The sequence below is a fragment of the Etheostoma spectabile genome, chromosome 2, assembly GCF_008692095.1.
Source record: "Etheostoma spectabile isolate EspeVRDwgs_2016 chromosome 2, UIUC_Espe_1.0, whole genome shotgun sequence".
Taxonomy (NCBI): domain Eukaryota; kingdom Metazoa; phylum Chordata; class Actinopteri; order Perciformes; family Percidae; genus Etheostoma; species Etheostoma spectabile.
Window position 1 is genome coordinate 1,560,730 of NC_045734.1, and position 23,539 is coordinate 1,584,268.

At 40.0% G+C, this 23,539-nt stretch overlaps 1 protein-coding gene and 1 long non-coding RNA gene across 2 annotated transcripts in view; one reads left to right on the forward strand and one right to left on the reverse strand.

The window, feature by feature from the left end:
* The window catches only part of LOC116694632 (VPS10 domain-containing receptor SorCS3-like), a 314,801-nt gene that overhangs the window by 193,871 nt on the left and 97,391 nt on the right, over positions 1-23,539 (reverse strand).
* On the forward strand, positions 3,504-20,377 carry LOC116694813 (uncharacterized). Its single transcript, XR_004333272.1, has 3 exons — positions 3,504-3,644; positions 3,820-3,824; positions 20,365-20,377. It is a non-coding gene; the product is annotated as an uncharacterized LOC116694813 (long non-coding RNA).

A 23,539-nucleotide genomic window follows, 5' to 3' on the forward strand; every position in this document is an offset into this window, starting at 1 on the left:
AAAGTGAGAGAAAAGAAAAGGAGAGCTGTCCGGAGGATAATCAGCTCAGAGATTGTGTGTGTGCCTCTTTGAGAACTGTAAGTCGTATAACTCATGTTGTCAGTTCACTTTAGCCTGTTACTGGTCTATAGTTCTTCACATTTAAAGTAAGTTAGCTAGTGGTTTTGGTTCTTCACCTGTTACCAACTTCAGATTCTGTAATTCAATTGACAAGTGGATGGAAACTTAGCTAGAGAGAAGTTGTCTCCGTCTGTTTTAACAGACACACCTGGGGCCAAGTTGGAAACCAGAATCAGCTTTAATCCAATCCTAATCTAGTTCTCAACTCTCAAATAATTTCACTGGAGTTATCATTATTATTGTTTACTTCATCAATACCATATTCAATCTAAATGGATGGGAATAGATCTACTGTAGGCCTGCGTTGCATTTGACGCACGACTAAGACAAATCAACAGATTCAGCATTCTGCATTAATTCACAGCAAATCATTGCAGTCTCTGTCATTATAATCATATATGTGATGTTTTAGGCCTGTTGGCAGACATCCATTTAAAATGTAGCCATTACCATATAAAGACATGTCCTCCATGTCCACTGTAGTGTCTCAGCGTCTCTCTAGTAACATTTGTCTGGTCCAGGTAGCTTTGCATAAAAAATGGTTGTCATTCTCAGGGCTACTTTTACTTTTATACTTTAAGTAAATTTCCAAGCCTGTACTTTGTTACTTTTACTTGAGCAAAGAAGTTTAATCAGTACTTCCACTTTTACCGGAGTATTTTTTAACACAAGTATCTGTACTTCTACTTAAGTACGGAAAGTAAGTACTTTTGCCATCTCTGCTTATTTCACATCTGTCCATGGCCGTGGTTTAGCAGAAAGCAGGTGTAATGGAAGGACAAAACTTTAGCATGAAAAAGCACTACAAAAAAGTTTGACATGGTGTCAATATGTCAAGTACACCCTCCCCTTCTGCATCCCCAATTGACTTATAATTCATTATTGCAACAACTGAATTAAAAGGTCCGTCGAATTGCACCTGCAGTAGCCTTGTTTTTCAGCAACATCTGTCTAACTATCTATTTGTGTTCATGTATCCGGCTTCGTAACACATTTTGCTCCATTCCAAGGCTCTAGTGAGATCAAAGTAGCGGATCGATGTAAAATGTCCAAACTTCTGAAATACGGCTCCACAGAAACTTTGTATTTTTAACTCTAACATTTTAAAAGAATTCACACACTCAGTTCTGAACAAAAGAGCTATATGTGCCTTTGATTGCAAAATGTGTTGGTGCTCCAGTCTCACACAACTGAAAACAAGCTTTTAGTAATCTACAAACACATGTCAGGGTAGTTGACACCAAAATGGCAGCTGGAACTGATCATTTTCTCTAAGTGATTAAGCTTTTCAGTTGCATGTCAACAGTTGAGCAATTACGTTGTCAATTGGAAAGAGCTGTTTATGAAAGACAATGTCAACTGGTGGCTATAGAGCCATCATCAAGAATAGGCCCAACAACACTGAATCCTTTCATGTAATTTAGCATGACGATGAGGGAAAATGAAGCCACTGACTTTATGGTAAGTGGATAAAGTGAAGTTGACATGTGATCAGTGTATAATTCCATGGACATATAGGGTGAATAAGGTAAACCTAACCTGTCACATTTGTATTGCATGACAAAAGAGGCGGGCTCTAATCCTCAATGTCAGCATTAGAACTAACCTGTCAAAAATCTCCTCTTGCTAGTGCTGCCCAACACACTGTAAAAACAATCTCCCAAATTGCTAGCTCTGTCCCTGAACTCCTGTAAAAAACATCTCTCCACTATCTGTGCTACTGCCTGAACATACTGTAAAAAAACTCTCCTCACTATCTGCTAGCTGCCTGTCCCCAGAACACACTGTAAAAAACATCTCCTCACTATCTGCTAGCTACCTGTCCCCTGAACACACTGTAAAAAAACATCTCCTCACTATCTGCTAGCTGCCTGTCCCCAGAACACGCTGTATAAAACATCTCCTCACTATCTAAGCACAGAAGGGAGCGGGAGTGGGAGGGGACGGGATGAAGAGGAGGGATGGTCAAGCTAGTCTGTTTTGTTTGAAAATTCTTTGAACATCAACATGAAGTAACTTCAACCAACATTGCTTGGAGCACCTTTAATTATACATAAAGTGTATTGTGTGTGTGTGTGTGTGTGCGTGCGTGCGTGCGTGCATGTTGTTTCTCAGGTTGTGTCATGTTTGTACTGTAAATTATTGACCAGCACAAATTCAAAGGATCGTTTTTAGTTTTGAAAGCACTTTGCATGCTGAGATTCCAGATTTGAATCTGTTCAAATAAATGTTTTCATACATATCTATCTTTCTCTCTCTCTCTCTCTCTCTCTCTCTCTCTCTCTCTCTCTATATAATATATATATATATATGTGTGTGTGTCTATGTACAGTATACATTGACCGGTTTACATTGTAGGTGAAAGTGCATGTTCTGAGCCTGTACTTGGTTAGGATCAGTCAGTAGTATACATATATGTATATATACATGTGTGTGTGTATATATATAGATACTGCTATTTCATAATCTCTTTTGAGATTTTACGGGCTAGATAAAATTCTAATCTACAGACCTCTCTCTCTCTCTCTCTCTTTCTCTCTCTCGACCCGCTGGCTATGCCAGAGACGTGGCTTAGTAACTAAACTTGGAAGCAATACCTTATTTTACTTGATTAATGTAAGCTAATTTCAATGCCTGGAGAAATTAATTGAAGCCTTTTTTTGTGCCATTGTAAAACTAATTGTACATAATGGCAAATAATGACACATTATATCAGGCTAACAAGTTACAATTATATTAAATGAAGTGGAATGTAGCAATGTTTAGTGAACAACAGAGGAACAAAAACAACGGCTGGCTATTGGTTAAATGCTAATATCATATTAATGGAATCCTTGTGAATACCATGTACGGAAGAATACTTCTACTGGCCAACTAGATACAGTTCAATGTTCATTTTACAATGTTAGGCTATATGGGACTAAATTGAACAAGGCTGTAGGGTTATGATGAAATACATTAATAATTTAATCAGGGAAGGACAAGCACTGGTTTTCAAAGAGAAACAAAAGAACAGGTTGGATATCTGCTGATTAATCCCTCAACGCTCCTGCCTATTTTACTAACCATTAGTTTTAATTGCAAAACTCTTGTCCTTCGACAGTGAGAGTCTTCAAGGATGTAGTGCTTCATGGACAGTAGCAGAAAGCCTTAAACTCCACGGCAGCCTTCAATAATGTGAAGAGATTAGCACTGGAGCAAGGTGAATAACATAAGTTTGACTGTGATAGAAGAGTATTTTTAAATGCACACTGATATTCCACCATTATTCCAAATTTGAGAATATTTAGAATTTTAATAAAAGGCATGCAAAGTTCAGATCAAAGATTTTTAGAAAGTAGCAGGGAAAGCAGTCTGAACCGGCCCGTCTTAGCTGTTGGTAGAGTCCCAGAGGCTGGTTTTAGAACATAAGAGATGTCACATGTTTCAACAGCCAACAGCAAAGTCATCTTGTAAAGTCAGCTACAATAAAATGATCCATAATCCATTTTATATCTGTTACAATCTGTTAACGGAGACTCAACGTGCGCCCGCAAGCACGTCCGGTGGAGCGAGCTAGAGAGGGACTAAAGAGAGGGAGCAAGCGCCTACGACAACGTTGTGATTCAGGGAAATAAAACGGGTTTTTGCCGATTCATCACTAGAATTGTAACTGTAGCAAGCATCTCACTATCACTAAGGTTATCCACATCACATAAGGAGCGGTGCAAGTAGTTACAATTTCAACTTGTCTCCTCCCAATCTTTGTTCTGAACTGGGCTTAAACAGCATTTTATATCTGATATCCCTAACAAGGTCTTTTACCGAATTTAGCATTTTCCCATTAAGATGTGGGATAAACTGGTTTTATTCTGGCTTTAAAAACATTCTTTGGACATGAATGCAACATATACAATAATTTGCCTCTCAATCTGGGTCTAGTCTCGCATTGCCAGACCTTAGAGGAGGGTCTGGCAAGTCCACACAGCATTCTGGGATGGCAGAAAAACCTGCTCTGGTTTTTTGGCATTCCTTTAAACCAATCAAAATTGTCTTTGGCGGACCAGAGCAACGGTCAAGACCAAGGCAACGGATATCCAGCCTAAATGAGTGAAATCCAGTGGAATTTCCATTGGCAACGGGGTAATCCCGGAAGTGGTACATCCTGGATATAGACTAATCGGGGTCTTTACCACAGTTTTTGACAGTTTACAGCCTCTAGCCTGCTCTTTGCGTTGCTATTATTAACAAGGTTTTTGGATATGTGCAAACATCGCAACCTCAACGTTTTCAAGAAGATGTTTGAAGGAATGACAAAGGGACGCTGTGTTTGCATGATCCAACAAGTTGACCACGGGTGAAAAATGCATGACTGCATGTAAATGGGAATATTAGTGGAATATTTACTTTCATTAGCCATGTAAAATGATTATATTGACCTTACACCAAAGGACTTTTCAAGCGATTCCACTGTCGCAGACCACTTTCCAAAAGTCTTGAGAGAGTCAAGGCGCACTACCGTATTCTCAAAAGGTAGCCTTCCCTCCAGCACCAAACAGGAAGCAGGAAAAGGCTAGACCCAGTGGTGTGCTATGGTTGCTATGGCGCTCTGCTAAGCTGTGCTAAGAGGAAAAGTGGCCGTTTTTCTACCCTCCTAAACTGCTTCATCCAACAAGAGTTTAACAGGTGTATAAACACACCTCCAGGTACTGCTGCCATTCACCTGCATGTACGGCAGAACAGAAAATCTTTCCTTTAAAAGGTCCCATGGCATGAAAATTTCACTTTGAGATTTTTAACATGAATGTGATTTACCCCAGCCTGCCTATGGTCTCCCACTGGCTAGAAATGGTGATAGGTGTAAACCGAGCCCTGGGTATCTGGCTCTGCCTTTGACAAAATGAGAGCTCAGATGGGTTTAGATGGCAAGATTACCTCCCCTTTCTCTGCTTTGCTAAGGTCTATATAAAAAAAGACTTCCGATACAGTATTAGGGGACCACTAAGGTCTATATAAAAGAGACTACAGATACAGTATTAGGGGACCACTAAGGTCTATATAAAAGAGACTTCAGATACAGTATTAGGGGACCACTAAGGTCTATATAAAAGAGACTACAGATACAGTATTAGGGGACCACTAAGGTCTATATAAAAGAGACTACAGATACGGTATTAGGGGACCACTAAGGTCTATATAAAAGAGACTACAGATACAGTATTAGGGGACCACTAAGGTCTATGTAAAAGAGACTTAAGAGACAGTATTAGGGGACCACTAAGGCCTATATAAAACAGACTTCAGAGACAGTATTAGGGGACCACTAAGATCTATATAAAAGAGACTTCAGATACAGTATTAGGGGACCACTAAGGTCTATATAAAAGAGACTTCAGATACAGTATTAGGGGACCACTAAGGTCTATATAAAAGAGACTTCAGATACAGTATTAGGGGACCACTAAGGTCTATATAAAAGCATACAAAGCGCACCATGTCATTGGACCTTTAAAGTTAGCCAGCTAACGGTAGCGGTAGCTTGCTATCTTGGTTACATTTTTTCAAAACAATTCTAGTTGTAGTCTTGCAATGTGTGACCCTGCAAGATCCCTAGTCTTTACACATTATGACAGTATTTGCCATTAGATGTGAGATGATTGTCTTTAGATGTGAGATGGTGTCTGACTTTAGTCTTTTCAAAGTCTTTTCAAAGTCATCTAATGTCTGGTAGGCAGTCGGAATACTGTCTTTTTTGGAATAAGGGCAAAACCCGAAATGATCTGCATGTAAACGTAGTCAGTGATGTGCCTCTCTACCACAGTATATGTCTCTTAACACATGCTGTGTAGTCAAGGTGTAATAAGTCAGGCAGAACTTGCACCACTTGCACATGTACTGCACATGGAAACGCTATTATCCATTTATAAAGTTACAAAGAGTTCATGTTTAGCATGGGCTAAACATTACTGCCCCTATAACTACCATGGCTGGAAAAAGTAAGTACGTAAGCAAAGTAAGAAAAAAAGCCAAGGTTATTTGCAACTAAAGCTTCAGTGCCTAACTTTTTGTCATATTAATGAACTACTGTTTCATGTGGATGCAACAACAGTGTTGTTGTCATTACTTAGGATTCCTCATGGGGGCAACAGAAACCACGCCCTAAGCTTTAAGTTATCAGTACTGTGTGAAACACATTTTACATTTCAGAGAGGAAGGCCATCAGAGAATAAGAGGAAGTGGAGTAAGATGTTGAGTTGAGTTGAGTTTGCGTGTGTAAATGGCATGCTGCAGCTGCAAGGCCACACTAGGGAGCGGACTGCAGTAGGCCTACTGTGCTCCTTCTGGACATCTTCCTCCTTCTTTCTCTCTTTCTGTGACTCTGCCTCATCACAGTCCCTCTCACGCTCTCTGTCTCCATCTCCATTTCTCTATATCTGAATCATTTCCTCCCCACTTTCATTTCCCCCCTCCCGCCGCTCCTTCCTTGTCTGCCTCCCTGGAGTAAAGTCCTCTCTCATTTATTGCATCCTTCATGTGTCCGTCGTTCCCTTTTTTTCCCCGCCGGCCACATCTCACCCTACCATTACCTCTCCAACTCAAAATATTCCTCCCAACTAAAGCCACTTTATCTCAGTTTATCTGGGCTCGTCTTTTTCCTCTGCCCCTTTGAACATCCCTCCCTTGGTTATTCTTAGTCTTAGTTTTGCCGACCTCTTATCTTTATTCTCTCAGTTCCCTTCCTAATGTGCCCTAACCTCTGCTCCTCACCTTCACTCTCTCCTTTTTTCTTTAGTTATCTCTCCCTAATGCTCATCTCTGTCTCCCCTCTACTTTGACATTTAACTTTCCCGTCTTGTTTTGTTTTCCACTCTCTCTCCCTGTATCTGTCTCTGTCAGTTTTGGCCTATTAACGAAGACAGGCATTGACTTTGAGTTGTATACAGACAGAATCCCTAATTAAAATCTTTTTTCTTTTTTTTAAATGAAGGGGGTGTTAAACTACAATGAGGAATAAAGTAAGTGTCTTACTTAAGAGGCCCTCCACTTTTATTTCAAAAGAGATAATAACATAATAGCTCATGTGGCTCTGGAATACAATTTTAAAGGTCCCATGACATGGTGCTCTTTGGATGCTTTTATATAGACCTTAGTGGTCCCCTAATACTGTATCTGAAGTCTCTTTTATATAGACCTTAGTGGTCCCCTAATACTGTATCTGAAGTCTCTTTTATATAGACCTTAGTGGTTCCCTAACACTGTATCTGATGTCTCTTTTATATAGACCTTAGTGGTCCCTTAATACTGTATCTGATGTCTCTTTTATATAGGCCTTAGTGGTCCCTTAATACTGTATCTGATGTCTCTTTTATATAGACCTTAGTGGTCCCTTATTACTGTATCTGATTTCTCTTTTATATAGACCTTAGTGGTCCGCTAATACTGTATCTGATGTCTCTTTTATATAGACCTTAGTGGTCCTAATACTGTATCTGAAGTCTCTTTTACATAGACCTTAGTGGTCCCCTAATACTGTATCTGAAGTCTCTTTTATATAGACCTTAGTGGTCCCCTAATACTGTATCTGAAGTCTCTTTTATATAGACCTTAGTGGTCCCCTAATACTGTATCTGAAGTCTCTTTTATATAGACCTTAGTGGTCCCCTAATACTATATCTGAAGTCTCTTTTATATAGACCTTAGTGGTCCCCTAATACTGTATCTGATGTCTCTTTTATATAGACCTTAGTGGTCCCTTATTACTGTATCTGATGTCTCTTTTATATAGACCTTAGTGGTCCTAATACTGTATCTGAAGTCTCTTTTACATAGACCTTAGTGGTCCCCTAATACTGTATCTGAAGTCTCTTTATATATGACCTAGTGGTCCCCTAATACTGTATCTGAAGTCTCTTTTATATAGACCTTAGTGGTCCCCTAATACTGTATCTGAAGTCTCTTTTATATAGACCTTAGTGGTCCCCTAATACTATATCTGAAGTCTCTTTTATATAGACCTTAGTGGTCCGCTAATACTGTATCTGATGTCTCTTTTATATAGACCTTAGTGGTCCTATACTGTTCCTACTAGACAGTCCCTCTGTTTAATCCTTAATAGACCTTAGTGGTCCCCTAATACTGTATCTGAAGTCTCTTTATATAGACCTTAGTGGTCCCCTAATACTGTATCTGAAGTCTCTTTTATATAGACCTTAGTGGTCCCCTAATACTATATCTGAAGTCTCTTTTATATAGACCTTAGTGGTCCCCTAGTACTATATCTGAAGTCTCTTTTATATAGACCTTAGTGGTCCCCTAATACTGTATCTGAAGTCTCTTTTATATAGACCTTAGTGGTCCCCTAATACTATATCTGAAGTCTCTTTTATATAGACCTTAGTGGTCCCCTAATACTGTATCTGAAGTCTTTTTAATTAGGCCTTATTGGTCAAACAGAAAGGACGGCACAGCCACAAAACATAATTCCAGCCAATCAGAAACATTTGATGGTGGGGGGCGGGGGGGGACGACACAGCATGTTAGTGAATCTGGGGGGGCCAAGCTTCTGAAACTGGGGGTTTTATTTGTTTTACAGTTGTTCTAATATCAACAATCTTCTCGCAGCCTCGCTCACTGCACCTTCAAGTCTAAGAAAATAACCCATGGGGAGGGCAGGAGCCAGGGTTTTTGGAAAAAATTACGCATTTGAAACTTAAAGAAAGGCTGTCACGGCCTCTTCAGCACCAATTGTGACTGTTCTTTTTCAAATGTGTCTGTTACAATTCATCCAACTTCATGAAAGGCAAGACAAGGCAATTCAAAGTGTCTTTTAGATCCAGGAACTGTGCTGTCACCCCAGGATGACTGACATTCACCATAGGCGGAGTTTGATATAACCCAAAAATAATAAACTCATTGTAGCAGTTAAGACCTGGCCTACTACTTAAGGATCACAGCACGAGTACATATGGACTAAACAAACATGCTAAATAAATAAATGAATTAATAAATTACATTCCCCCTTATGAAATCCAATTGTGGCACGGCTGTCTTGGAGCAATAGACAGAAAAATTCAACTTAAATGTAACAATGACAAATCAGTGTTGGACCTACAGTCTGTTGAGATGCCTCTCCAAACTCAGAAACAAAGTGCAATCATACCATAAAACGTTAAGACATGTATAGAGTTTCTGCTGAGAGCCAGGACACGCTGCTTTTTCTTCAGGAATGATGTCACACATCGGTTCAGGGAACAACACTCCACAACCCCTAAATTGAATGTGTGTGCCAAGCAGTGTATAGGCTGCGTAGGGTTGAGTCTCTTTGATGCACTGTCTTAAGATCTGTGCCACAACTAGGATGTTTTTAAGACCACATACATAAATCCTATGTAGATGGCCTCCACAATCCCAGCCGCGTTGCGAGATGCAGGGTAATCCATAAAACTCAAAAAACGCTCCTTGATTTCCAATTATTTGACATATCATATGCATGCCTCCGCAATTATAGAGAAAAATCCACTTTCCTGCAACTTTTCAGCATTGTTGTTGTAAATCATGTGTGCACAGTTGCCACTTATTTCATTTTGAAAATCTGGCCATGTGCCATTATAAGAATTGAATTGCATGTTTTAAAAATCATAGTTTGATAAAAAAAACTGCAAACCTTGAGGAAATTGCCCAAGATTATGAATCTACTATGTCCAGTAACATCATAACATCAACCAGTTTGCATAGATAACCTCTGTTGTTTTCGACTATAGCTTTAAGGCTTTCAGATAGTTTAGCTGCAATAGATCCATTTGAGGATCAGCTGGCTTGGATGTTGTTCCATTTAATCATACAGTTCAGATGCAATCACGCGTTTCAACCATCAGGGAAATGGTGGCACAAACGCCACGCCTGACATTCACCCTTTAATGGGATTCCAAACTAAGACTACTCAGAGCAGAATCCAACGTTTAGCTGCACTCATCAACATTTTTTGGGTGGATGGGTTGTAAAACACAGGGCTTTCAAGTGGTGGAGCGGCGTTCGTGTCCCAGAAGAAGTTAAGGGGAAAAGACGATGCTTTTACACAGGAATCAGGTGTTCATATCTACTACTTAGCCCTCATGTTGTCCTCGGGTCAAATTGACCCGTTTTCCTATATCAATGTTCTTTTTACCTACCCAATTGTAATTCCCCAAAATAACATGATTGATTCCACACAACGCTCTTTGGCAAGTACAAATCTCTACTAAAATCTATACATTTTGGGGTGTCTTATACAATTTCATAGCATTTGAATAAAAATTGAAGTGGTTTTGAAATAGTATTGAGTAAAAGTTGATATATCCCAGTCTGTGATTATCCATCAACACACATTCCTTTAATTTTAGTCTAAATAATTCCTAATTTCTGCTTTTCTAACTCAAACATTAGGTATAATCTCCCATAAATGAGGTTTATTGACCATAAATTCCAAAAATAACTGTAAAACTAAAGTTAATAAGTTAGTGTTACGTAGTGTTGAAACTGTCAAAAAAAGTGACAAACATTGAAAAAAAGGGACAAAAACATAAGAAAAAGTTAAAAACATTGAGAAAGGAGGCCGCTGTTGCAACCCAAACCCAAATCTTTTTATATGATCTTAACTAGTCATTTTGGTGCCTGAACTTGATGTCTCTGAACATCCACACAGGTGCTAAAACATATGGCTGGCTGATTAGAACTGTGCTCATGAAACCTGGCTCACAGTAACCTTTTCTTGGCTAACTGTAAAGACCACTAAAACTTGACTGTCATGTGACCGGCCGGCGGTTTCCGTAATTTTGTAGGATATCAGATGAATTGTTGCGCTTAAGTTTTTGTTATGAGGCCTTCCTCAAAACGTTGGGCATGGAACTGAAACCGATGGAAATTTCAAGAAACATTGAACAGCTTTCTAGAGGCAACTCTGCACCTACATCATTCTGAATGGGGAAAGTCAAACGATCAAATAAGGGCCACATATTATGTCACTGTCCATTTTTTCTTTCAAGTAACTTAAAGCCATGCTCACACTTCTGTAACAACAGCTACCGCTACTGTATGATAGGGTGCGGTGCAAGATAAAACAATGTGGTCAAGCAAGCTAGAGAATGGATAGAGAGAGGGAGCGTATATCATATCACTTGCTGTGCTCAAACAAAAGCACGAGTCTATCTATCGGCACCTTCTCTAGTTTTTCTTGTTGGAAACAACAGGTCGGTTCGGGAGGGGTTTTTTTTCAGAAAAGTTTAACTTTTTTCAACTTCAAAAAGGCGGTTGGTGTTGGCATTCACATAAGCACTCTACACTTTTTTGAAAAATACAGCTTAGTCCAAAACGTAAAAAGACACCAAGTGTGAACATAGCCTAAGTTTTCTACTACTTTAGATATCATTTAAGTGCAGAAGCTCTCCATTGGATTGCTTTATCATTGTCTGAGCAGGTGACATGGCATTGAAAAAAGAGCTAGAGGATCAATATGGTGCTACAAGGTGAGGTGAAGTGATAAACCAATCAAGTGGCAGGAGTGAGATTGTGAGCCTATCAGTGGACTTCTGCACTGTGGGAGGAATGACCTTCCCAGCACGCTGAGACAAACCTCACTCATATTATGTTGTGCATTCCCTCTGAAAAGTTTTGGGTGCCTCCATTTCACAGAAGCACACTATATCCTTCCTCGGCTTCAAAGACATGAGATAGAAACGTTACCATAACAACCGCTGTCTGTAAGGCAGCTGCAAATCCAGCCATTCTGGATCCACCGTTTCCCCAGTCCAGAGAAACCCGCTGCTATCTTCTTCAGAGAGCATTGTTAATTGGTCAGAAGCAAGGATATTATGAAAATGCTGAAAATCAACTAACGCCAAAAGGAAATTGGTGATTGCGTGACACTGAGCTGCTAGGTGTAACGTTTGCTGTCATTTTGAATGATGGCATTTGCATTTGGCTGATGGATGACTCATCTAAAAACAAAGCATCTACAGTCCTTCTGATTTAAATCTGGGTTTTCCAGTAATTCTTGGCCTTTGTTTCATCCTCCTTGGGGGGTTTCCTGCATGAAGACAGTCCCACAGTGTAAGACAGCAGCCTCATTCTAACACCAAATTAGGCTTAAATAACTCTTTAAAAAATGGCACTGTCTTAAATCGTTCATATTCTGCTCATCTTCAGGTTCAACATTGTATTTTGAGGTTGTACCAGAATAGGTTTCCATGGTTTCATTTTCAAAAAACACCATATTTTTGTGTACTGCACATTGCTGCAGTCTCTGTTTTAGCTACAGAGTGAGCCTTCTCCCTCAGTAGCTCGGTAAGATCCCATCAGCTAGATAACTCTTTCTCCAGCTTTGGTCAGTACAAGGCAGGATTAGCTTGGAGACTTCTTCTAGACCAGGGCCACTTGTGGAATACCTGCACAACAGGGACAGGAAGTAGTTCTTTTGGAGATTATGGTCAACTAGTGGCTGTTGTAGCAGTGTTTTGCTATTGAGAACGAGCTAGCATGCTAGCTCTAGCATGTGCTATGGTTAGCCACCTCGTCTCGGCTAGGGACGTAGAAAGCCGTGCAGATGTTGATCAGCTCACCCGGAGACTGAAGGCAGAGGACATTCAGAAACTGGATCTCACTCAGAACACCATGGATGGTTTGAGTACAGTAGCAGCACGATTGTTCTACAGAAGTCCCGACGGCTCGTTTTAAAACGAAAAGACGAAAAGTTTCTATGTCTTAAAAAAAAAGACATAGAAACCTCACTTTTTTTTTTTTTTTATAAAATGGGACTTATAAACCAAGGGAAAAATGCTGCTTTTCTAAGTCTTTGAACGTTGAGGTAATTCTCCCATAAACCATAGTATCCGTTCGAATGGGCTGTGTTAGGAATTTCAAGAGCAACCACGAAGATCTCCTATTTGCCCCATTTCCATCCTTCCCATGGTGCATCTGTCTCTCAGGCCAGCTCCTGAGGAAGTCAAGCGAAGCAAACACTATCTGGCTGTCCGTGGAGCCTGCACTGGGGGTTAGAGCTTATCACAGTGTAAGCAAGGGTGCAATAAAAACAAAGACTGTAGAGTCTCTGACATCCCATCATGCTGTATAACACAGAGACAGACAGAAAAGTGGAAGCAGTGGAATTGCACTGACACACAGACTAGCCCCAGTAAAACCAAAAGAGAAATCCACTAATATGTAGCACTGATTATAGAAAAGAAGGATTGTGAAACTATAATAAAATATATTTGATGAAAATAGTAGCAAAGCAGTAAAGTTTTTATTTTATTTTTTTTCGACAGAATCGGATTTTTTCACATCTCATCATTAATACATGGAGGGTTAATTCAGTGGGAGCCCATAATGACAATCTGGGAGATGATCAAAGAATTTCCATTTCTCTGAGGGGACTAGGTTTAGAAGAATGTAGCTTTAGTGTTCATTAATTAGGGAGACATGGCAGTAGCTGCTGTGTATGTGGGAAGTGGCTAGGACCTTAAACAATGACTGAATATCACAAATAGCCTCCTTGGTGTCCAATAAAGGGCCATATTATAATGATCTAAGTGCAAGTCCACTTTTGCTAGTTTGACGACGGTGGTCACCGCGAAATGGGAACCTGACCATTTCACAAACTGCCAGGAAACTGGGCTGCAACAGCCTGCTCTGGGGGACAACAGCAGCCGCAACAACGGGGAAACATACAGTATGCTATGTATGACCTGTGTGAATACAGTATACTGTGTCTGACATGGAGCTGTGTGAATACAGAATACTGTCTATGTCATGGAGCTGTGTGAATACAGTATACTGTGTATAACATGGAGCTGTGTGAATACAGTATACTGTCTATGTCATGGAGCTGTGTGAATACAGTATACTGTCTATGTCATGGAGCTGTGTGAATACAGTATACTGTGTACGACATGGACCTGTGTAAATACAGTATACTGTGTATGACATGGAGCTGTGTGAATACAGTATCCTGTGTGTAACATGGACTTGTGTGAATACAGTATACCGTGTATAACCTAAACCTGCAATACAGCATCCATGAAATGTATTTTTGAAACCTTGTTTGCATTGGGTTACCACGGTTTAGTTCCGTCCTCCGCCACTCCACATCGGTGCCATCTTTCTGCCTGACTCACCAGTTTTATTGTCTCTACAAGTACTTTACACAACCACGTGTTTATTAAACTAGGATCTACCTTCCACTCCAAGCACTCCTGCAGTTAAACTCCATGTCTTCTCTGGCGTTGTCATGTTATGTTTTTCAACCTCCAAGATGAATTTCTTGCTGTCCATGGTTTTGTAAAGGAGACAAATACCATATTGTGGGGTGGCTTTTTGTAAATTGACTGGATGCTCTTGCTGTTTTACTTCCTGCTTGGCTGTTACGAACTGGTAACGATGCCAAACTAAAAGAGGAGTTGAGAAGTTTATACCTGACAGAATCATTATCTTGCTAGAGGGAAGTGGGTGGACTGATGGTCTGTAGCCCACAAGTGACAGACACCCGGCTGAAATGTGTGAGTGGGAAACAAGCCAGTCTTTGGTAAAGAAAATGGAACTTTTTGGGAAATGAGTGTGAAAAACAAATGCAAGTGGAAGGAGGTATGAAAGAATGGCTGGTGTCAGGTACAATGGTACAATACACATTTTAAATAGGCTCAGTCTGTCACTAAAACAAAACTATTCCAGGGCTGTTTCCATGGTGTCAGAATTTTTTCATCATGGAAACATAAATTGGTCATGTGACAATGGCTGGGAAACTTGGCAGAACAGGCAGCCAAATGACAGTCCTCTGATCCAATGGAAATCACAATTGCCAGATTGACATCATTCTAGCTAGCCCAAAGGATTGGAGGCTTTACAATAATATGTTGGGTTCTTGTTCATGTATGTATATATGTTAATGACCGGGGAAAGAAATGTATTAAACAGTAATTTGGCGGCCCCTCTGTTGAAGAACACTGCTCTAGCACAAGACACTATTAATCTAATCAGAGTCATCTTCCATCACATTGGAAGCGGAATATGCTTTTCCCCCTGTGTTACCACGGGCCCATCATTTCTGATTAGAGGGACATTCTGCTCTTTATTCAGCAAAATGGGCGACAGGAATTAGTTGGAGTCTGATATTTTCATCTTCACATTATTTCTTCTTTTTTTTCACAATCCCACTCTGAGCTCTGGTAATTGTCCCCGCTCTGGTGTCAGCAGAAGCATGGGAGAAAGTAAGGAGAGCAGCGAGGCAGAGAGCTTAAGCTGCATGGGGGTACTCGCGTGTCAGTGCAAATCTTCTCAGAGGTGACATAATACAGAAGCAGCAGGTCAGCTGATTAACACCAAACGCTGTCTTAAACTCCTGATTACGTTTCTCCCCGGCTCTGACGCCGTCTCCTGTCTCTAGAGCAGGGATCTTCAACAGGGGGTCTAGGGGGTCCTTAAAGGCAATGTTATTTTTAGAAAGTTTTTTTCTTAAAATAACAAGTCTTGACATGAATCCAACATATTAGCAAATACAAATCCCCACCAATGATATGCATACTGTCCTATAGGTAAGGTAGCCATCCACAGACAGTTCATCCTGAAGATTCACTGTGCCACATGTATGTTTATGTATGTATAAAGGCTTTAGGCCACCCTACACGTTATTGTAGGGGCAGTTTAATACGCAACTTCATTTTATACAATAAACATAGTAGGGGGTCCCTGATCTGTCTCTCTTTCAGTTAAGGGGTTACATGGGTGCAGATTCAATATATTGAGTACTTCTTATTTAATTTTCCTTCTTTAACAAAAACATGATTTGAATAACCCACGTCTATAGACATATATATATATATATATATATATATATATATATATATATATATATATATAAATATATATATATTAGTGAGACTGTATCATGAGACATTTCTAAAAACTGGTTAGTTTCTAAGAACAATGCACACATCACATGTCAGTCAGTCTGGCACTTATCTCATTGTAAAGAACATGGCTGTTCTGCTTTCGTTCTGTTTTACTGGAAAAAGATCTGATGTAGTCAGCGGTACCATAGAAACTAAAAATATACAGGTCAATCATTGGTAATAGAATTAGATGTATATATCTTCTGGGGAAAAGAATTGGTTGTAAAAATTGGCAAAACAAAACTATGTGCGATTTTTGACATACGTACTGACGGGGTGCTATGAGAGATAAACTGCAGGGGTGGGGTTGTGGGTTGTACTTATAGCACATCCTGAGCTAATGCAGGTCTAGTTGGCAAAACACCGCAAACACACTAAAAGCATCAGAAGTCAGCCCAGCATGATTAAAACTGCAATATGCTGCCCTTTCAGCAACATTATGTTGTCCATCGAGCATTTGTTCCGTGGGCTCACTTATGGCTCAGGGGCTGCTTACGTTGGCACCTGCTCGGGGACGATGTTGGGTTAGCAGACACCAGAGCGCGGTGCCGAGGCCACGGCAGCACCCCACCATTACCTTTATACACCATCCACCTGACTGGGGAGCCATTTGAGCCCAGACATGTTTGTTTTTTTGGTAACAGCGGAGACACTTTGTAGTAGTATGACAACAAATTCGCCTGTCAGTGCTTTGTCACTTTCTTTTTTTTATTTCCAGTGTTTACCAGAAACCACACTTTCTCTATTGTAGGGAAAATACCGAACCTTTCTGTATTCAGAGAAGATGACTAGTGCAGTGTCTCAATGTATCAATTATGTTACTGTATTACCTATTACCTGCCTTAAATGTTTTCAGAAACACATTTTAGCAGACTGTTTTGCTGTAATTTGAGAGATGTTTTTACCAGGCCGCCATTATTTTGTGGCGGTGACCAAAAACCCACAGTCAATTCGGACAGTTTACAGCTGCCTTAAGTCACAGAAACACTCACATCCTGTAAGGTCCAGTTTCAATTCATTCAACTGTTATCAAACCCCTATATCAGCTTGTACAGAGCACAAGTTTTCATTAAAATTGCTTTAAGAGCTTTCATAAGAGTAGCTGTTAAAATGCTCTACATGTGATCTGTTGCAGATTTGATTAACAACACACATTAGATTTAGTCTCTCTGACTTCTAAATGTCTCCATCCGCCACACAACATGTGTTCTGTCAACAGAATAAACCTTTAAATGAGTTAGCAATTAAAACCCCTCAAATTCAAGAACATTAAAAAGTTTATATAAAACGTTTTCTTCGTCGGACACATATTTACCCAGGCGATTGCTGGTTGATGGATTCTGCGCTGACCCTGCTCAACTTGAACGAGCCTAATGTGTTGCTGTGATTGGTTGTAGGTATATCCAGTGGAATCAGGAGGCGTTTTGGTCTGCACTCCTTGGAAATCAAAAATACACGAGCTGTTTCCGAAGAAAAAGTGGTTGACTGACCAACCAACAGCCTATCCCTAGAGTCATACCGCTAGCACGGCAAAAAAAAGATAAAATGTAAAACATAAAATATTAATACAAGTTCTCACTTTTACATTCAAGATCACATCCTCAAAGAGATCCCTAACTATTAAGTGTAAACGTAGAGGGGATTTATCTAACTGTAGGTAAAATGACACATGGTACAGTATGATGTACTGTCATAGCCAAAGAACGAGTTAGGAATGAAAAACAGGAATTGGCACCTACAGATCCAGATCCCTTTTAAATCCAACAGATATCACAATCTACTCCTGATATTTTTCTAAAGAACCACTGAAGTGAAAGTCAAGGAAAAAAGCTCAGTCTATTTCGTGAAATTGGCCTATAAAACTGCAGAGTTCCAGAGAGACAGTGCGTCTCTCTAGTGACATTGAAGGACTCGGGACTGGAACTTTAGAACACCTGCATGCTCCACTCATCATTGGGTGCCAGTGTCGGTCATGGGCAGCGGGCATCACTATGAGCCAAGAACAGTAGCCCGGCAAACAAAACAGTTTGTGCCATGTGTTGCATGGCGTGATTCATTTTGACATGCCTAGCATCAGCCTCACAGTCAAGCCAAGTGAGTCATTTCTCAGAGTCAGCTCAGACTCCTGAGTGAGCCTCTGGTATGCAAGTCCCCAAATAAAAGCAGTGAACACTGAGACACTGAAACGCTGAGGGAGTTAAAGGTTTGCTCAGACTGTACAGATGGAGGGATGATTCGCTGTACTATCTCTTATAATGACAACTCTGGATTCTCAAATTAACATGATTGGGAAAAGTAATGCATCTAATTTCCAGCAGGGGGCTCCAAAAAGGAGTTAATTTCTATAGATGTACTTACTGTGTATGAGAAAATGACCCCACCTCTACCTAGGCCTGCAAAATTAATCGTTATAAAATCGCAATCTCGATTCACCCTGTTCACGATTACATTTTTAAATGAATCAGATTTTTTAAAATATACAGTATATATAGTTTTTCTTTTTTAATGACTTTGGTTCCCATTTCATTTTATGAGCCGACTGCAACACAAACGCTACTACTTTCTCCTTTGAGTTTTAAACCTACTGTATAAAATAGGTTATCCTTTCTCTTCATTGAGGCCTCCATGTTTACAGGCTTGTGGTGATGCGCAATGTGCCAAAAAAATCTATGTTTTGTTTGGTTAAAAATATGAAGTAAATGTCCTTAGTTTTTGTCTTTGACTTTCATAGAGCAAATAACGGAATAATCATTTCCCGTAGACGTGTATAGATCCCACTGGTAATCCAGAAATTCCAACATTATAAAGGTAAAGGTCAGCAGAAAAGGAAGTTTTTGTCCGATTGTGAGAGGTCACGCTTATCCCGCTAGTCATTTGCGGTAAGTGTTTCAACATAAGGGCTCTGGTTTGCTAGTCAAGGGTTAGCACTCCACCAATCAGTTTGGTCATTGAGTCCGACTGCCCGCCCGCCGATTCAATGAGTAAAATCGGCCCAAATTAAAGCCGACGGCTCCTCCGACTGACGGCACGGAACACACCAACCTCACCAACCTTGCCAGACTGTCCGACGACCGATAATCGGGTTGGTGTGAAAATTACCAGCCGCTGCCTTTGCTTTATTAAATGAATTAGTCAAAAAAATCATCAGTCACGCACTGTTGACCCTCACTCAAACCAAACTGAAAACACTCTCTGTCCTACCCCCCGCTCCCATTCTGTGGGACATTCTGCATTGGAATCATTTAGCTAGTTAGCTGAGGGCTACATCTTGAGCTCAGAATATAGCATAGAAAAACTGCTTAGAAATAACTATTGTATAGGATAGAACAACACAATGTAAATCTGCTTAATAAAACATCACATTCATTATTAGATTCACTTGTTTTCATTTTTTTTAAAAATCGTGTATCCAATGGAAAGCATAATTGTCAGATTGACAGGATTCTAGCCCAATTGATTGGAGGGGGGATCACAATTTTTTTTTTGGGGGGGGGGGGGGTCAGTGCACCCTGTGCCCCCCTTCTAGCCCCACCCCTGTTAAGTGACAGGTTTAGAAGAAAAATTGTGGGTGGGGTTACAAAAATGTACGTTTCAGTGACACGCGGGACAAGAACCTCAACTTCCTGGGTCAAAGTCCTGTGTTGTTTTTACCCATCCACCACCCCAACCAAACTCCTTATATGGATTTTTGGTCTTTCGTACTACTACTCTCTTAATACTACGTATACTAATACTACGTCATCTTAGCGCGGCGGCCGAGCTGCTGTGTTCCAGATTGCCAAGGGATAATTTTTTTGCGCTGAGAGCAACTGACGAAGCGTCAGTATTTGACGGGTTGGGAGTGAGAACGTTGTAAATGACAAAACCCAGTCAAGCAGGGCTCAGTTATTTCTCTAAGCATTTCGGGTGCTTTATGGTCACGCCTGGATTGCAGAACAATTTCACCTCTCAATATGACTTGAGATCTACAAAACAAATTAGCTCCACACAAAACCTCATTTGGAAATCTGATTCTGATTGATTTTCTGAGCTGAACAATCAATTAGCCTCAATGAACTTTGAAAGTCTACACTTTTTTTGTTTTTTTTAACCATGCTTGACATTGCTTGAAAGACTGCTACAAGTTCAGTGCTCACATGGGGGAATAAAACAGACATTTGGAACGGCCCTTACTTATCTAACCAAGCTTCAGAGCAGCTGTGAGAGACTTTCTGTAAACCAATTACAGGAAGAAAAGGTCATACAGTAGCCTTGGAGAAAAAGAGATAAAAGCAAGATTGGATTGGTTCATGCTCTAATTTTGACCATCACACTTTTCACTTAGTTATTCAATTAAGCATAAAAGTAGAGAGAAGAAGAGACGTTATGCCCATTTCATTCTGTCTCAAATGCTACTGATAAAAAAAGAGCAGACTTATCAAAATGGATTGCCGGCGCCCAGATCGCTGTGTCCGCGTGATGCAGACTCTGCTCAAAAGACGGAAATTGATCACAATCTATAATGAAGTTTTGTAGGAATAACAACAACATGAGACATGAGTTGGTTATCAGTGAAAACAAGGAAAAAGAAGGAAATTCCATGCTGCCCACATAATGTTTTAAGAGAGCATCAAGTGAACATGCTTAAAAGTACAGTACTGCCATTGATTAACCGTTTTACTTACAGATTTAATTGAAGACATGTGCCTTAAGAAGTTTCTGGTGAGCCCTAGACCATTTTGTGTGCACACCTGAACTCACCCAAATGATTTGATACAGACCAACATACTGTAGGTTTAAACTTCATGTTAAAATGAAGTGCCCCTTTCTATTTTGAGTACTGGACTATTTTGTGTGCACACCAGATAAACACCCCCTATATGATCAATTCAATTCTTGTCCAAAGCAGCATACGGACTAACCAACGGACCTCACGCAGAAAACGGGCAAATAGGTTGATTATGCAAGCAGTTCATAACAACCCATATTTACTTTTGTTGTTAGGCGGCGACCTTTAGTGCCTGTGGTAATTATAGTGAAAAGAAACAAGACAGTTACTTAACGAAGTACATGAGCCAAATTCCACATACGGAGGCCGGCTAGGGTGGTGGATGGCTCAAACAAACACAGGACAAAGTCCCCTGTCCTGTGTGAAACCAGAAGTTGCTTTTTGAAATGAACCGAGTTTTACAGACCTTAGTCTGTGATGCAATGACGTCTGCAACATAACGTTACATCCTCATTTTTGTAGCTTTATGGGAATTGTTTTAAGCCAATTTGTGTTGCCTACACAAGCATTTGTGTTGTCTAAAACAGTTTTTCTATATGGAAAAATAAAGATAGTAAACATTATAACTCATTAGAAGCGAAAACCATTTACATTTCTTCAAAAAAGGCACAAATTTATGCCAAATCTCAAACCAGTGACGCCATTCTCCTCTGCAAAACCGTAGTTATCTATCTTGTCCAATATATAATATCTTTGATCACATTTGTGCGCCTTCATTTCCATAGTGTGCCTTCATTTCCGCAAATAAACTTGCAATGATTCATGGGAGAACTGTAGAATACATGAAAACAAGGAAATGCTCAACGACCCCAAAAAAGGCCCAAGTTCCAGGCTGGATAGAAAATCACCTGTAGAGGCTAGAAAGACCTTGAAGAGACCTCTGTGACTGGTAGCTTGTTAGCTTTTAGCTGTGAAAATCGGTAAGTTTCTGTGTTTCATGGTTATTAAATGATTGAATTATGAATCAGAGGGGCCGTTTTTGCTCGAATACGATTCTCTCGGTTCCTGAGTGTTAGAACTGTCGCGTGACACAAATTGCCATTGTGGTCACATGTCCCGTGCTGCTACATTACATACACTCACCTAAAGGATTACTAGGAACACCTGTTCAATTTCTCATTGATGCAATTATCTAATCAACCAATCACATGGCAGTTGCTTCAATGCATTTAGGGGTGTGGTCCTGGTCAAGACAATCTCCTGAACTCCAAAGTGAATGTCAGAATGGGAAAGAAAGGGGATTTAAGCAATTTGGAGCGTGGCATGGTTGTTGGTGCCAGACGGGCCGGTCTGAGTATTTCACAATCTGCTCAGTTACTGGGATTTTCACGCACAACCATTTCTAGGTTTTACAAAGAATCGTGTGAAAATGGAAAAACATCCAGTTCAGTTCAGCAAAATTGGACAGTTGGAGACTGGAAATATGTTGCCTGGTCTGATGAGTCTGGATTTCTGTTGAGACATTCAGATGGTAGAGTCAGATTATGGCGTAAACAGAATGAGAACATGGATCCATCATGCCTTTTTACCACTGTGCAGGCTGGTGGTGGTGGAGTAATGGTGTGGGGGAGGTTTTCTTGGCCACACTTTAGGCCCCTTAGTGCCAACTGGGCATTGTTTAAATGCCCCGGCCTACCTGAGCATTGTTTCTGACCATGTCCATCCCTTTATGGCCACCATGTACCCATCCTCTGATGGCTACTTCCAGCAGGATAATGCACCATGTCACAAAGCTCGAATCATTTCAAACTGGTTTCTTGAACATGACAATGAGTTCACTGTACTAAAATGGCCCCCCCAGTCACCAGATCTCAACCCAATAGAGCATCTTTGGGATGTGGTGGAACGGGAGCTTCGTGCCCTGGATGTACATCCCACAAATCTCCATCAACTGCGAGATACTATCCTATCAATATGGGCCAACATTTCTAAAGAATGCTTTCAGCACGTTGTTGAATCAATGCCACATAGAATTAAGGCAGTTCTGAAGGCGAAAGGGGGTCAAACACAGTATTAATATGGTGTTCCTAATAATCCTTTAAGTCAGTGTATAAACAATTATTGATTTATTTATTCATTAGTATGGTATTCCTAATAATCCTTCAGGTCAGTGTATATAACATCATATTTGTTGTTTTCAAGCATCATTGGAAATCGATGTACAGACATGAGCAAGAGACATTCAGGTGTTTTAAAAAGCATTGGAAATAAATTATAATAACCAGCTTTCATGTCAAAAGTTAAATTTAAAAATTGATAGAACTCTTATCATATCTAATAAGTCAATAAATTAGTTCAAGCATGAAGACCGTACATACAGTGGCTTGAGAGAGTTTACACACCCATGCTGAAGTTGATTAAAAAGACGAATAAAATTGGAAAATGGATTTTAAGGCCTTTACTAAAAACAAAACAAAAAATGGGAAAATCCAACTTTTTAAGGAAACCAATTTTCTTTGTAAATGAATAATGCATTTTAAATAAATAAATGTTGTTCCTTAAAATGCAGGGGGCATAAGTACACATGTGTTAAATTCCCATAGAGGCAGGCACATTTTTATTTTTAAAGGCCAATTATGATACTATGCCTCCTGCTAAAGTTCCCTTGACCTTTGGAATTAAACTAACCCCATACAGTATTATCACATACCCTTCACTATACCTAGAGATTGGCATTGTGTTACTTGAGTTTGCTTAATAGCTGGTTTGATCTGTATTGAGAGATGATCTTATGGAAAGTTCCCATGGATGGAAC